General features: G+C 39.8%; 1 protein-coding gene and 1 long non-coding RNA gene across 4 annotated transcripts in view; one reads left to right on the forward strand and one right to left on the reverse strand.

The window, feature by feature from the left end:
• Positions 1-2,260, forward strand: part of LOC114203190 (uncharacterized) — a 104,437-nt gene extending 102,177 nt beyond the window's left edge. Inside the window, exon 5 of the long non-coding RNA XR_015767267.1 lies at positions 2,090-2,260. This is a non-coding gene — a long non-coding RNA (uncharacterized LOC114203190). The remainder of the gene's footprint in view (positions 1-2,089) is intronic.
• The window catches only part of LOC148161938 (uncharacterized), a 202,974-nt gene that overhangs the window by 122,887 nt on the left and 65,430 nt on the right, over positions 1-14,657 (reverse strand). The window lies entirely within an intron of this gene.

A 14,657-nucleotide genomic window follows, 5' to 3' on the forward strand; every position in this document is an offset into this window, starting at 1 on the left:
TCTTCATAGGAGCATTATTCATAACAGCCAAAGGATGGAAGCAATCCAAGCGTCCATCGATGGATGAATGAATAAGCAAAATGTGGTATGTACACACAGTGGAATATTACTCAGTCTTAAAAAGGAAGGAAATTCTGACACACACTGCAACATGGATGAACCCTGAAGACATTACGCTAAGGGAAATAAGCCAGTCACCAAAGGACAAATCCTGTATGATTCTCTTATATGAGCTACTGGAATAGTCCCATTGATAGAGACAGAAAGTAGAAAGGGGAGTGCCAGGTGCTGGGAAAAGGTGGGAAGAGAATTATTATTTAATGGGTACAGAGTTTCAGTTTGGGAAGATAAAGTGGGGGAGAGGGATGGTGGTGATGGTTGACAGCAGTATGCATGTACTTAATGCCACTGAATTGTACACTTAAAATCGTTAAAAGGATAGGGCGCCTGGGTGGCTCAGTTGGTTAGACGGCTGCTTTCGGCTTGGGTCATGATCCTGGAGTCTCAGGATCGAGTCCCGCATCGGGCTCCCTGCTCAGCGGGGAGTCTGCTTCTCTCTCTGACCCTTCCCCCTCTCATGTGCTCTCTCTCTCTCATTCCCTCTCTCTCTCAAATAAATAAATAAATAAAATTTTAAAAAAATCCTCAACTTCCTTTAAAAAAATGTTAAAAGGATAAATGTTACGTATATATTTTTTCACAGTGTTTCTTTTCATTGTTAAGGTTGCCAGTGACCTTCATGTGGCTAAATCCAATGATCAGTTCTTAGTTTTCACCATCGTGGGCCCAGCAGCATCATCTGACACAGATATAATGTTCCCCATTTCTTGAAATACATTCTTCATTGGGTTTCCAGTGAATCACAGTATCTTGGTTTTATTGTTGTTGTTTCTTTTGTTCCCTGTCTCACTGGCTAGTCCTTCCCAGTTTTATTTGCTGTATCCTCATTTTCCTGATACCAAATGTTGGAGTGGGCCTTTTCTCTGTGTGTCTCAACTTGCTCTTTAGGTGCTCTCATGACTTGACATATCATCTATATGTAGATGACCTAAATTTGTATTTTCAGCCCCTGCTTTTCCCCTGACATTCAGACTCCTGTAGATATTTTTAAAATGACATCTCTCTTTAGATGTTGATAGGTATTTCAAATTTAACATATAAAAAGCTTGATTTCTTTCCCCTCCTAATCTGCTTTCCACTCATGGTTCACCATTTCTGTAAATGGCCAAACATTTTACCTAGTTTCACATGACAAAAAAATCTTGGAATTATTCTTGGCTCTCCTCTTCATTTATATCCTGTATCTAATCCACTGACAAATCCTGTTGGCAGTTCTACTTTCAAAATAAATCCCGGATCTGACTGCTTGTAACCATTTGTACTTCTAGTACCCTGGTCTAAGCCACCACCATCTTCCTCCCGGACCATTGCGGTAGTCTCTCGACTGGTCTCCCTGCTTCTACTCTTGTCACTACTCCCTTCCCCACGTCTGTTCTCTACCTAGGATCCCTAGTTCTCCTTGAAAAATCTAAATCTGATCATGGCAAATCCTCTGATGCTTCTGATCTCACTTAGAGAAAACTTTAGGAATAAAGAATCTGATCCTCTTAGCAAAATATAATCATTCTTTTGTCAAGTAGAGTTTTGGTCGGGTTGCTGTGTGACTCTTTAAGCCCATATAGAATGATTCTCTGTGATGGAATATAATCCAGAATTCACAGAGAATGGGTATTTTGCCAATAAACAGTTTCTTACTCTCCTTTCCTCGGGTCACACATTTTTCTCAAGTGGCCTACTCATGTGATGATGATAAAGCTAGTAAAAAAAAAAAAAATCACACCCCCTTCTCTTACCTTTCATTATTTTCAACCCAGTGCCAAGATTAGAATAGGAGCAAGGAGACGTTTATATTTTGGCTCACTGCTGTCAAGTTAAAGAGTAAATTAATTCACTTGTCTTGCTTTCTTTGTCAATGATTTTTATTAAGTGTTTTTTGAGTGTTCTCTTAGTAGGTCCTTTTGAGCCCTCAGTATTTTGGTTAAGACCAATTTACATCATGTTCCATCATTGACTTGCTTTTTCTCTGCAGGTTACTAAGAGAGAACCTGGGTCATCGTGGTGTCTCTTACCTTCCGAGGGCCTTGTACATCTGAGAGATGGGGTAGCAACATCTGAAGTAGGGCCGTTGAAAATGAACCTTCTCAGGCAATTTCCTGGGTTGTCACCTCAGGTGCTCTCTGCAGCATACTTTCTGGTATTTGATTCTAGTTTGTTTTAAGTGTCCCCTATAATTGGACATACATGTTATGAATAAAGAAAGTAGTTGTTTTGGAGCATGCGGGGTCAAGTCAGTTAGCCACCCCCAGTCATGCATGGTGCCTTCATAGTGTGGGCAGGGAACTGAGACACTTTCAACTCCTTCTCCCAAGAATATGCCCCCACATAGTCTAATACATTAGTTACCTGGTTATTGAACCGTATATTAAATCTGCGAGAAGCAAAGATTGTAATTTTTCTGATACCTAACAGAGTAGCTTCAAAGCAAATCCGGTGGTATTTTTTTCTGCATTCGTGCTCCTGTTTCAGCTCTTTGACAGGAGAGCAATGTCTTCTGATTGGTCCAGGTTGTTATTCCAGAGAGAGATTCTTTTTTTTTTCTTTTTTTTTTTTTGCAGGATGTAAACTGGATTCCCTAAAGCGCAGGAAGCACAGACCTAGTTTTTCTTTGAGCTCTTGTGACCTTGGAGATGAATTTTCGCAATATGGGAGCAAAGTGTGACAGTATTCGTAGAGGGAAAAGGCTAGCTAGCTGGCAGCTCTCGAATTGGCTTCTAGAAGTGTCCCAGTGTCTCAGTCTGACTCACAAGCTGCCCACCGCTGTTCTGAAGCTTCCAGCACCTTTAAATGGTGCTAATTATTTGAATATTGCTTCACTCCTTCCAACCCCTTTAGGTCTTGGGAAAAAAAGAAAAGATAGATTTTATTGGTGGTGAGGGTGGCTAAGTACACACCACTGGAAAATGACGTTTTCTATTTTCTCAGCCGAGGCAAGCCATTAACGAGCAAGCTTTCCATACACTTTTCCCCAAATTTAACCTGGTGGGACCATGCCTGGCCCCAGCTAAATATGTTATGCCCTGATGTTTTGGGAAAAGAAGAAAATACTCCAGCAAGGAGTCCAAATATGGTACATAGTTATTTAGACTAGCCCTAGGGGTGTGCTAACTATAATCCTAAATTTAGGCATATCCTGGAACGATATGGCATGTGATTGGTGATTTTGTGATGTTTGTGCCTTTTTATGCCCTTTCTGGCCTCACTGCCTTTGCAGATACACACTGGACTAAGTCTAGCTTTGTGTGCTTCCATTATTTTATCGGTGACAATTGACTCAGAGTTTTACTTTGAATATTATGAGGAATTCCCCTTGCTATTCTTGCTTGAAAAGGCCTCTATTATCTATTATTATCTATTATTAAAACTAGAATTCTAGTTTTAATGTTGTTTCCTTCTGTTCATTCACAAATTTTAGTGAACAGCCTCTATGTACCAACCACTGGGCTAGTTGCTGGTTTTATAGTTGAAAATGATGTCTGCACTCATGGAGCTTACAATCTATTGGGAAAACATACAATAACAATTGTACATATAATTATTTGATTCCCCTTGTAAGGAGTCCTTCATGGGTTGGCTTAGATTTCACTTTTTCAAAAAAATGTTTTTCTCTGTTGTGTTTTCAATTGCTTTGATAACATACAAATTTTCTTTTGAATTATAAATAGAAATCCTGTTCTCTTGAAGTAGGGTTTATACATTTAAATTTGGCTTTTGATAAAGTTCAGCTAGAGACTGACTGTACTTACATGCTGTTGGAAATAAATATTAGAGATTTGATGATATAATAAAACTTGACAACTATTCAGTACTTCTTTCTATATATGGAAAATACTCTTCATTATTAATAAGTATTTATTGAGGGATTTATTTGTGTGTGTCGCTGTGCTAGGGGATGCACTGTAGGGGATGCATAAATATTATCTGCAAAATGCTTCCTATATAATAAGTGATATAAAACATGTAAAAAAATAACCATAATATAAGATAATCTGTGATAAATGTCTTAAGAATGAACAGAAGAACAATTAAGAGATCAGAGGAAAGAGGTTTCCGTTTGATTACATGAGTGATCGAGAAAGCTTTATGAAAGGGGTTATGTTTCAATTAGTTTTGAAGGATAGGTAGATTTAATTTTAAAAATCTAGTTATGATAGCTCATTTTTAAAAACTTTGAACATGTATCTAAAATCATAAAGAAGAAAACAAAGAGCACAGCTGAGCCCCTCCTAGGAGGCCTGTGTGGAGGAGGAGCATGTGCTGCTGGAAGGGGAACAACACCCCTGTCCCCTTTCCTCCTCTGTCCTCAGGGGTGATGGTCGGGGTCGTTGCACTTGGCCCCCACCCCGATAGCGCTGGCCGTTCCGGAATGGTTCCCTGCCTCCCTGAGTTGGGGAGTGGTGATCCGTTTGGTTGGAATGTTGCCAAGTCACCAGGCATAAGTGAGAAGGAAAAAGGGTGACACAGCTGCAGAAAGTGCCAAGGGTTGGGTTGGGTGGGGGGGTAGTGCCCTGCATTTCTCCCATGTGGTGCAACAGAAGGATCTGAGAGTATCGCTTGGATCAAGTGGACATCGCAGAGGGCCGCAGGACTTAAGCCGGCTCGCTGCTCCCCAACCACTCCTGAGGACTGTTGGCTGAGCAAGGGAGCCCTCGAGGCCAAAGGCCACGGGTGGACTGCTGAGGCAAGGCAGGGCCTGATAATGGATGACCAAGTCGGGCTTCAGACAGATGTCCCACCTCACGGCACTGTGCGAAGGCCTCCAGAGATCCACAAGCGTGCCCCACGAGACAGCTGGCCTTTGAATCCAGCCACAGAGGTAGAACTGTGATCCGGTGAGGTTCGGTAACAGTGAGGACAGTGATGGCCTACACCAAAGGGAAAGGGGTTCCTTTCCTCTTTTCTGCTTGCTCCACACAGCAAGGTAAGCAACTGGAAGAACTGGCTACGAGGGTGTGGTGCACAGCTTCTCCCAGACCCGGCTTCCAGAACCAAGTCTAGCCAGCACTAGGGAAGAAGGGAGAGGGGCGGAAAAAGGTGTCTGGTAGAAGGAAGGTCTTAACGTGGAGACGAGAATGGAGTTTTATGAGGAATAGGAGTCTAGAGAACTGGAACGAGAGTGTTGTAATACTCAAAAGGGAGTGAACATTTAGGGAATTGGGCCTGTCTTTGGATGAGCACACCACTGAGGGCAAAAGGGTGTGGGAAGGAGCACTTCACCAAGGAATCCCGAAAGGGGGAGCTGGGGGAGGGAGGAAGAGGGGTGAGGGAGGGAAGGGGAACTGGGAAGTAGAGAGAAAATAGGTCACCTAGAGGTTGTTGGTTGTAGGAACAGGTGGGGGCATGAGCGTTAACCTTGCTGTTCTCTGTATTCTGATGTGTGTGGGAAGAATTCTAGCAAAGAGTTTAAAAATATTGGCCTTAACTTACTTAAAAAAACTGGTTTTTAGAATACATTATGTTTGGATATATTCAATCCATTTTTTATTTTTTATTTGCAATTTGTAAAGCATCATGATTTTATCTTCTAAAATTCTTCAGAGGCACCTGCGTGGCTCAGTCGGTTAAGTGTCAGTTTTCAGCTCGGGTCATGATCCCAGGGTCCTGGGACCGAGCCCCATATCAGGCTCTGCACTGAGTCAGCAAGGAGTCAGCTTCTCCCTCTGCCCTTCCCCCAGCTTGTGCTCTCTCTCTCTCTCAAATAAATAAAAATCTTAAAAAAAATTCTTCATATCTGTCTTCACTTTTATTTTCACCTTTAATTCTTTTTTCTCTTACATTTAGAAATATGTTACTTTTTAATATATTAATAGAGTCCTCTTCTTACCTTTTTATATTTCTGAGTTTCTTATTTCCTAATCTTTTTTTTGTTTTTAAAGATTTTATTTACCTGACGGAGAGAGACACAGTGAGAGCGGGAACACAAGCAGGGGGAGTGGGAGAGGGAGAAGCAGGCTTCCCGCGGAGCAGGGAGCCCGATGTGGGGCTCGATCCCAGGACCCCGGGATCATGACCTGAGCCGAAGGCAGACGCTTAACGACTGAGCCACCCAGGCGCCCCGTATTTCCTATTCTTGATATTTCAAATATTGTCTAAGTTTAAACTACTCTAAGCCTTTATTCTTTTTATTCTTTCTACCCTTAACTGTCGCTTTTTATTTGTTTTTCTTTCTTAATGGTTTACATTATTGATTTCAGTCTTATTTTGTCATTCTTAATGTTCTCCTTTACAAGGTGTTTTTACTGCACATTGTCATCACGTAAGGAATAACTATAAACAGAACTGAATGGCTGTCCTTTCACCATTCTCCCCAGAATCAAAATCCTCTGTGTTCCCTTCCCTTCCCCACCTTGTGTCCCCCCCCCGACCCCTACTCTCTTTTCTTTTTAGTTTTCCAAAAATTATTTAGGCTAAAAGTATTTCCTAAAAACTCTGCTGATCTTATTATACAGATCACATGTTTGATTTGCTAAATGTTGTGAATTCTTCTATGATACACCTGATCTCCGCATGTTTTCTCAAATATGCAGTCCTGCCACATCACCTTTGGCAGTTTGTGTCAGTATGTAATTGTTTGGTGTGTCTCAGCCTCAGATATCCGGTCTTATCCTGGCTTTTGTTGAGACCCATTTTGAATATTACTGCTATTCTGACTGTAGTCCGTTCTTAATTATTTGCAATAATAGAAGTCTAGAAGTAAGTTTAAAAATTATTATTATTATTGCATTTTGATATGTTTGTGCTCATATGGTTACTTCTAATATTCTCTTCAAGTCGTTGTAAAGAGACCTGCCTCAAGAGACTCAGAAAATTCTCTTTTGCATTTTTTCACAGTTTCCTTCTTTCTAACACTTTGCTGTCTCTATCCCGAAGAAGTGCTTCTGTGTTCTTCGAAACCTTCTTGGAAAGAAAGATAAATTTTGTGTTTTTAAAATTTCCATTACGAGTTATAGAAGACAAACAAAACTAAACTAAAATTTCAACAAAACAAACAGGTATAAAACATAGATAAAGAAAATGAGATTTACTTGGAACCTGTCTCTACACAGGGCAAACTAGGTTCTTAAAAAGTTGAAGACCTATCTAGCATGGTAGACCTTTTGAAAAGTTTTAAATCAGTCTTCTACAAGAAACTAAATTTGTATGCACATGTGTACAGGCTGATTTATTTATAGGACTTTGCACACTACGAGCGGTTCAGTTTTTCAGCGATAGAGTCCTATTAACCAAACTTTTGACAGTTGTATAGATACACTATTTTATTAATCTGCAGTAAGAAAAATAAAAGGGAAGGAGAGCACTCTCTCTGTAGAGCTACTTCAAAAGGCACCCAAAGTTTCATTTTCCTATGTTCCGTCCTAACCAACAAGTTCTTTCTTTAAGGATATTATACCTTTGATTAGCTTAAAGCCAGGTTTGAATTCTTCCTATTTCTGGCCTAGGAAATGTTTTGTCTTGATAATACCTATTAGGTATATCTGATTCTTATGTACTGATTTTCAGTTAATTTTCAAGAATCTTAATTATGACCCTAAAGCCTACACTGAAAAAAATATTACACTATGCTTTGCAATAATGTATAAAATAACACACATTATTTTATTTGGTCTAAGATGCTAAATGGAAAACTATGTAAAAATTATGAATATATGTGTACACACATACACACACACAACCATTTTTTTTGCTCGTTAAGATAAATGCTGTTAAACTCCCTTGATTGGGGTGTTTTGCCACTGTTTTTGACGAGTTGAGTAAAAGATCCCAGAAAGCACTTGTTGAGAGCATTAACAGGTAATTGTGCCCTGGACTAATGTTCAGCTATAAGCCTTGATGTTTCAGTCCTACCGCTCCACAGTCTGGTAGAGGCTCCAGCATAGTTAGGACATCATTTAGTGACCTCCACTGATTATTTCACCACTTAAAATGTTAAGGTAATTCACAAATAATTAATGAGTGGTTGCTTTCTAATTATATAATAAGAAAAATGTACCATTTATGTTTTAGAAGTTGATGGTAAAGAGGTTTAAGATGATCAAAATTGTATTAAATTACAACTGTGATCACAGCTCTACTAGCACAGACTCATTTTACATGACACAGGATACTGGTGGCCTCCCTGTAGAGTGCTGTATTCCTCCCCCAGCTAGGCAAACATTATTTGCAACTGAATTGCAATCAGCTCTAATAGTATAGTATCTTAAAATTTAAAAACAAAAAATAAAAACCCATTTATCTACAGTGATTTTTTTACAGTGATTTTAATTAATGGAAAAATTATTGCAGAGCTTCACTCAAGGCCTGTACATCTGAGATGGTCAGTGAAAATTTGTCGATGGATTAGACAGATGACTGCACTTCATCTGCTCACTGTCCGATGGCCCAGGTAGTCTGAAATATGGCATTATAGGAACAACTAGTTTCATAGGAGGCTAGGTTCCATGTCTCTGTGGAAAACTATTATGTAGAAAGATTAACTTTTATTTATTTATTTTAAAAGATTTTATTTATTTATTTGAGAGAGAATGAGAAACCACAAGCAAGGGGGAGGGGCAAAGGGAGAGGGAGAAGCAGGCTCCCCTCTGAGCAAGGAGCCCAATGTGGGACTCAATCCCAGGACCCTGGGATCATGACCTGAGCCGGAGGCAGACGCTTCACTGACTGAGCCACCCAGGCGCCCCAGAAGATTAACTTTTATATATTCTCTTCCCTTGCTGAAGGCAACGCCTTGCCCAGTGCCACTTTTCTACTGCATTTCACTGAAACATAATAAAAGTCACTGAGTGTTTGCATACTGAAATGTGTGGTCACTCACAGCACTTTTATTTTTTTTTTACTGTGAAAAGCATTTTTTTCCCCAAAGGGGTACGTGCACCCCGATGTTTATAGCAGCAATGTCCACAGTAGCCGAACTATGGAAAGAGCCAAGATGGCCATCGACAGATGAACGGATAAAGATGTGGTATATATCTACAATGGAATATTATGCAGCCATCAAAAGGAGTGAAAAGCATTTTAAAAAGAGTTTTTTAGATGACCTTTATATTTATGAAAAATGTCAGAAGGGCCAAATCACACACTCTAAAGTTTATTTATTTTTAGTAATCTCTACACCCAACGTGGGGCTTGAACTCACAACCCCAGGAGCAGGAGTCACCTGCTCTTCTGACTGAGCCAGCAAGTTGCCCCACAAATCACACAAATCCCCCCTTTCGGCTTTTTTACAATTAAAATTTAACATTTTCATGCTCCATCATTAATAGTCTTCCTTCACATCAGAGGAGTGGATTGGGGCTTGCTAATGGAAGACTTCAGTGGGTGCTCGTTGTCTGGAAGCCTCTTTGCTTGTTTTTGTGTTCTCCGTGTTGACTACCACATGCTTGCCACTGCTTGTCACTAGCTCCTCCAGACTGAAAAACAATCGGATCTGTTCTTGGTTCCCAAGCTTTGGTAGCTGCCATGGGGGTTGGATCAGTGAACTCAAAATTTGAGGTCTCAGATCTCAGAATGTGGGCATTTGGGATGCCCCATAAGCTCCCCACACCAGTGTAATGTTCCTCCCAAGCAACTCCTACTGGGCCATTTCCTATTCTTTCCAGTAAGCGAGGGGCAGTTATACCATAAACATTTTCTATATCAATGAATAACCGACCATAAACTCATGTAGCCTAAACTAGGTCTTTTTTTTTTTTTTTAAAGGGGAACCCAGGGGTACCTGGGTGGTTCAGTCCGTGAAGTGTCTGACTCTTGATTTCGGCTCAGGTCATGATCTCAGGGTCGTGAGATCGAGCCCTGCATCAGGCTCCACAGTCAGCACAGAGTCTGCTTCAGATTCTCTCCCTCCCTCTGTGCCCCCCCATGTGTGCTCTAAAATAAAATAAAATAAAATAAAATCTTTAAAAGGGGAGCCCAGAAAGGAATTTCAAACTTGATTCACATTAAACAGAGCAGATGTCCTTAGACGTCAGCAAATCTTGCTGAAGTCTAGTGTTTCCCCCTGTTTTCAACACTTAGAAACTCCAGGGAGCTTCTCATTCTTGCACCCTCAGTAGAACTTGCTTTCTCTCATCTTGCTCTTATCTCCTCGGTCCCTCAGTAGTCTCTTGCCGCCTTCCAGCTGGAACCCTCCAACAGTGACCGCTCTCTCCCACAGCAAAATGTGTGTTCTGGGAGGATGAGTCTCTTCCTGTACCACCGCCCCCCCCCCCCCCGCCATGACCTTAACTCTGATTCTAGGGTGAATTTGTCCAAGGAAACATTTGTACAAGGTACACAGATATGAGAATGTGTACAAGTTATGAGACAGAGAGGGGAGAAAGCTGGAACTCCCTCAAGTAAATAATTTTTATGGTATCACTGTGCACATCTATTTAGGCTTCAAAATGGTTTTTGTTGTTGTTGTCTTAAATGGGTGCATTCTGTGCCAGTGGACCATACTTTTAATGTTTTCTCCTGTGGTTGGCATTTAGAATGTTTGTCCTTTTGCAGGAAGCACTACAAAGAATATATCTGTGCTTATGAGGTTTATTCTCTTGTTGAATTAAATAAGATAATGTATGTAAGGTACCGAGCACAGTAAATAGTGGTTTTATTTTATTTCCTAGGATAAATTTCTAGAATACTTATTATTAATTAAAATGTATGTACAATTTACTGGCTCTTTATTGGTAGGGTCACGTTGCTTTCCAAAAGGGTTATACAACAGTTTTAGCCACTGTAAGCGGGCTCAGTGCCTCATGTTTGTTATGAATACCAGCAGGAATGACCTTTGCTCCTTTGTGTGTATTTACTCTTTCTGTGAGTTGTTGTTTATAGCCTTGGCCTTGATGTTCTTCTTAAAAATAGCAATGCTACTATCACTTATGGACAGTTTTTCTTATTTGAATGTCAGCTTTACCTTTGTGACCTCTACATTTCAAGGATAGGAAAGTTGACGTTCTCCGTCGATCTGACAATCATTCTATTCTCTATCTGCTAATTTTTCAAAGTATTATCTTTTCTATCCTTATCTCTCTAATCTATCTGGAGTTTATTTTCTTAAATGGCATAAAGTGAAAATCCCTATTTTAATGGAATTTTGATTTAATCACCCAAAACCATTTGTTCCATAATTCTCACCTATTTATAACATGCTCTTTTATAATGTATTCATGTTTAAACAGTATAGTTGGTATATTTTCAGTCTCACCATTCTGTTCTACTGAGCACAATGTGCAAATGGACACGTTTTAATTCTTTTTGCTTTATAAATAGCTCCTGTAGAAGTTGGTTTTGTGTCTTTCTTACTATGTTGTCTCCACTCAGACAAAAGCTGGACAAATTGTTCATGGTTAGTGCCATAAGGCATGATTGTGTTGAATTGTTACAGTAATAAAGTTGTTTGGATTTTTACTCGTAACCAGACCTCAAAATAAATGTCATTATTCTATATTTTATCTCCACAACCTCTTATGGCAGGTTATTTTTGGAGGGGGGAGAGTGGTGCTCTTAAATACCAAAGTATCTCCAATCTTAAAATCTTCTCTATTTCTCTAGAGCTTGTGGTTTGAACTACATAAAATTTCAGAAGCAACTGTGGCTTTCTGGTATTTGCCACCTAATGGCCCTTTTGTATATTATAAGAATTCCAGATTGTCACTCCATCCCCTTTGGGATATTTTAGAGATAACCATGTGTGTGTTTAACCAAATTTTGCTCAGAGAAAAGATTTATATATTTTGTTCCTGGTTTTAGATACTTCACTTAGTGGTACCTGTAGTAAAAGATAAAAGACTGAGCATATACTTTATCTCTGCTCTTTTCCAAGTTTCCACTGAAATTATAGAATAAAGAATAACTTCCTAATTGTACTGGAAAACAGGAATGGTGACACAGTGTCCACTGTGGATAAATGGAGGAAAATGTTCACTTCCACACAGTTAGTAAGAGTTTAATTGCCTTAGTCATTATTTGGAAGGCAAATTTGGCTGTAAATACCAAAATTAAAGTGTATCCTTTGAATATGCCCAAAGGTGTATTTGTTAAGATATTCAACAACCTTTATGATCATCAAAAGGAAAATCATTAAGTAAATGCATGAATGTGTACATCCATATATATATTTGTATGATTATATTTTATGAACATCGTATATACATAGTAGTGTATGTATGGCATTAAACTGTTTTGAAAACATCTGCATACTAAGTTCTGAGTAGGGCCACCATGACAGGGGAGTGGGACTTGGTTGAAGGGTTGTGAAGAAGAAAGATGCACTTTAGCTTGTTTTTGCTGTATACTTGTAGCGCTATTTGAAAATTTTTCAAGTGAGCATCAAAAAATCAAATGATATGCACGAGGTTTTCTGTAGCTAGTTTTGTTTTTCCATGAATCTGTCATCTCTTGAATTTCTCTTTGCTTATTCTGATTGTAGATGATACTATCTCGTGATTTTCATCAATCTTAAAATTAGTGTGACTCTTATTTTATGAGTAAATGGTTAGGATGACCTTTTTCTCTTGCTATGGTTTCTGAAAGAGTGTAGACCATTAAAAACATACTGTGAGTTATTTGTTCTACATTCTCTTGAGACAAAATGTTGCGCTAGAAACTAGGTTCAGTTTTTAAATAACACAGTTGTTGTTTTAATATTTACGTGTCTGCAGTACCCTGGATGCATTATCATACGTAGACTAGACATGTTGCGCATTCAGTATATCTACAATACAAACTGAAAACGCACACGGAATGGGGAGCCACAGAACGAGCAAACGGATTTCATTTATGATGATAGTCCTTCTCAGGTCCTCTCTCCCTCTTTTGATCTAGGTGAGAGCAAGCTGGGAACATAAGTAAACCAGTGCCGAGTGAGACAGGAGAGAGGATGCACAAAACCCCCTGATCCTAGCCAACTAGATTTTGAAGTTGAAGTTAATTAAGAGCAATATACAAATAATCTCTGCAAATGGTGACATTTATAAATGGATTTTGAATATTCTGAAGCCGTTATGTAAATCACCAAGAGTAAGGCTCTAGGGGAAAGTAAAACATGCAGGCTCACCTTTTAATACCTTTTGGTAGTGTTTTCATTAGACTTAATGTTTGTGGGGGGACCGTGTATCTGGAGGTAATCTGATGACAGACCTGTTGTAGCCCTGTGAGAGGTGGAGCCCTAGAGGAGGGGGCTGCCGAGAATGGGACCTGTCGGTCAGGGTCAATGACAACAATAACAACAAGGAAACTGGTGACATTCTCTGTGGTTCTGTGGGAGGTTCTGAGCCTGCCCTCAATGGAAGAAGCAGAACTAACAAGACGCCGAGGAATCAGCACTGGAAGAAAGGGCGAGGCCTCAGTGCCTGTGAAGGTTCACTCCTAGGATGGGCTTTGGGAATGGGGATGACAAAAATGATAACCGTGAAGCTGTATCATTTAAGTGACATACGACTTTCAAGGAATTTTAGTTCATGGGATTTCAGTAGGACAAGTAGCGGGCATGTGGTAATTGCTGTTAATATATAGCTGGGGAAACGAAGAATATTTAATGATATTTCGACGATCATACAATTGGCCAGTGATGGAACCGGGAACTAATTCCAGTCATTCTCGTTCTTACTTTTATAAGATATCTGCAGATTTTAGGGGTAGCAACTTCTGGCACCGCTGTTCTAGAAGCAATTCTGATAGCACGTGATATAATTCGATCATGAATACTTCCTAGCTCCCCTCTCCAAACATTGGCCTCTCGGTCCTTGCACATTTTTCCTCTTTCTCCTTTGTCATTGGCAGAGGTGGACTTCTTACTAAGACCTTTTGCCATTTGCAACCACGTGGATGGAGCTAGAGTGTATTACGCTCAGTGAAATCAGTCAGAGAAAGACAAATACCATATGATTTCACTCATATGTGGACTTTAAGAAAGAAAACAAATGGACATATGGGAGGGGGGGAAAGAAAAAGAGAAGGAGGCAAGTCATAAGAGATTCTTTTTTTTTTTTTTAAAGATTTTCTTTATTTATTCATGAGAGAGAGAGGGAGAGAGAGAGAGAGAGAAGCAGGCTCCCAAGGAGCAGGAGGCCCGATGCGGGACTCGATCCCAGGACCCTGGGATCATGACCTGAGCCGAAGGCAGATGCTTAACCATCTGAGCCACCCAGGCGCCCAGTCATAAGAGATTCTTAACAATAGAGAATAAACTGAGGGTTGATGGAGGGAGGTGGGTGGGTGGGGATGGGCTAGATGGGTGATGGGTACTAAGGGGAGGGCACTTGTCATGATGAGTACCAGGTGTTGTATATAAGTGATGAATCACTGAATTCTCCTCCTGAAACCAATATTGCATTGTATGTTAACCAAGTAAAATTTAAATAAAAAAAAAGAAAAACAAAGACAATTTCATCTTTCTCTCCTCCATGATGTTTTTTTAAACATCAATTTTTTTAAAAAGTTTGTATATATATTCGGATCACTCTAGAAATCATTAGTTCTCTTACGTGCTGTCAGCTCTATCCTTGTTAAGTACTGCTTTTTTGGGCAGGGGGAGGGGAGAATTGTGCTGAGCTATTTTA

This window comes from Eumetopias jubatus, unplaced genomic scaffold (genome assembly GCF_037043125.1).
Source record: "Eumetopias jubatus isolate StellerSeaLion01/CBP00866 unplaced genomic scaffold, mEumJub1_p1.0 scaffold_36, whole genome shotgun sequence".
NCBI classification, from domain to species: domain Eukaryota; kingdom Metazoa; phylum Chordata; class Mammalia; order Carnivora; family Otariidae; genus Eumetopias; species Eumetopias jubatus.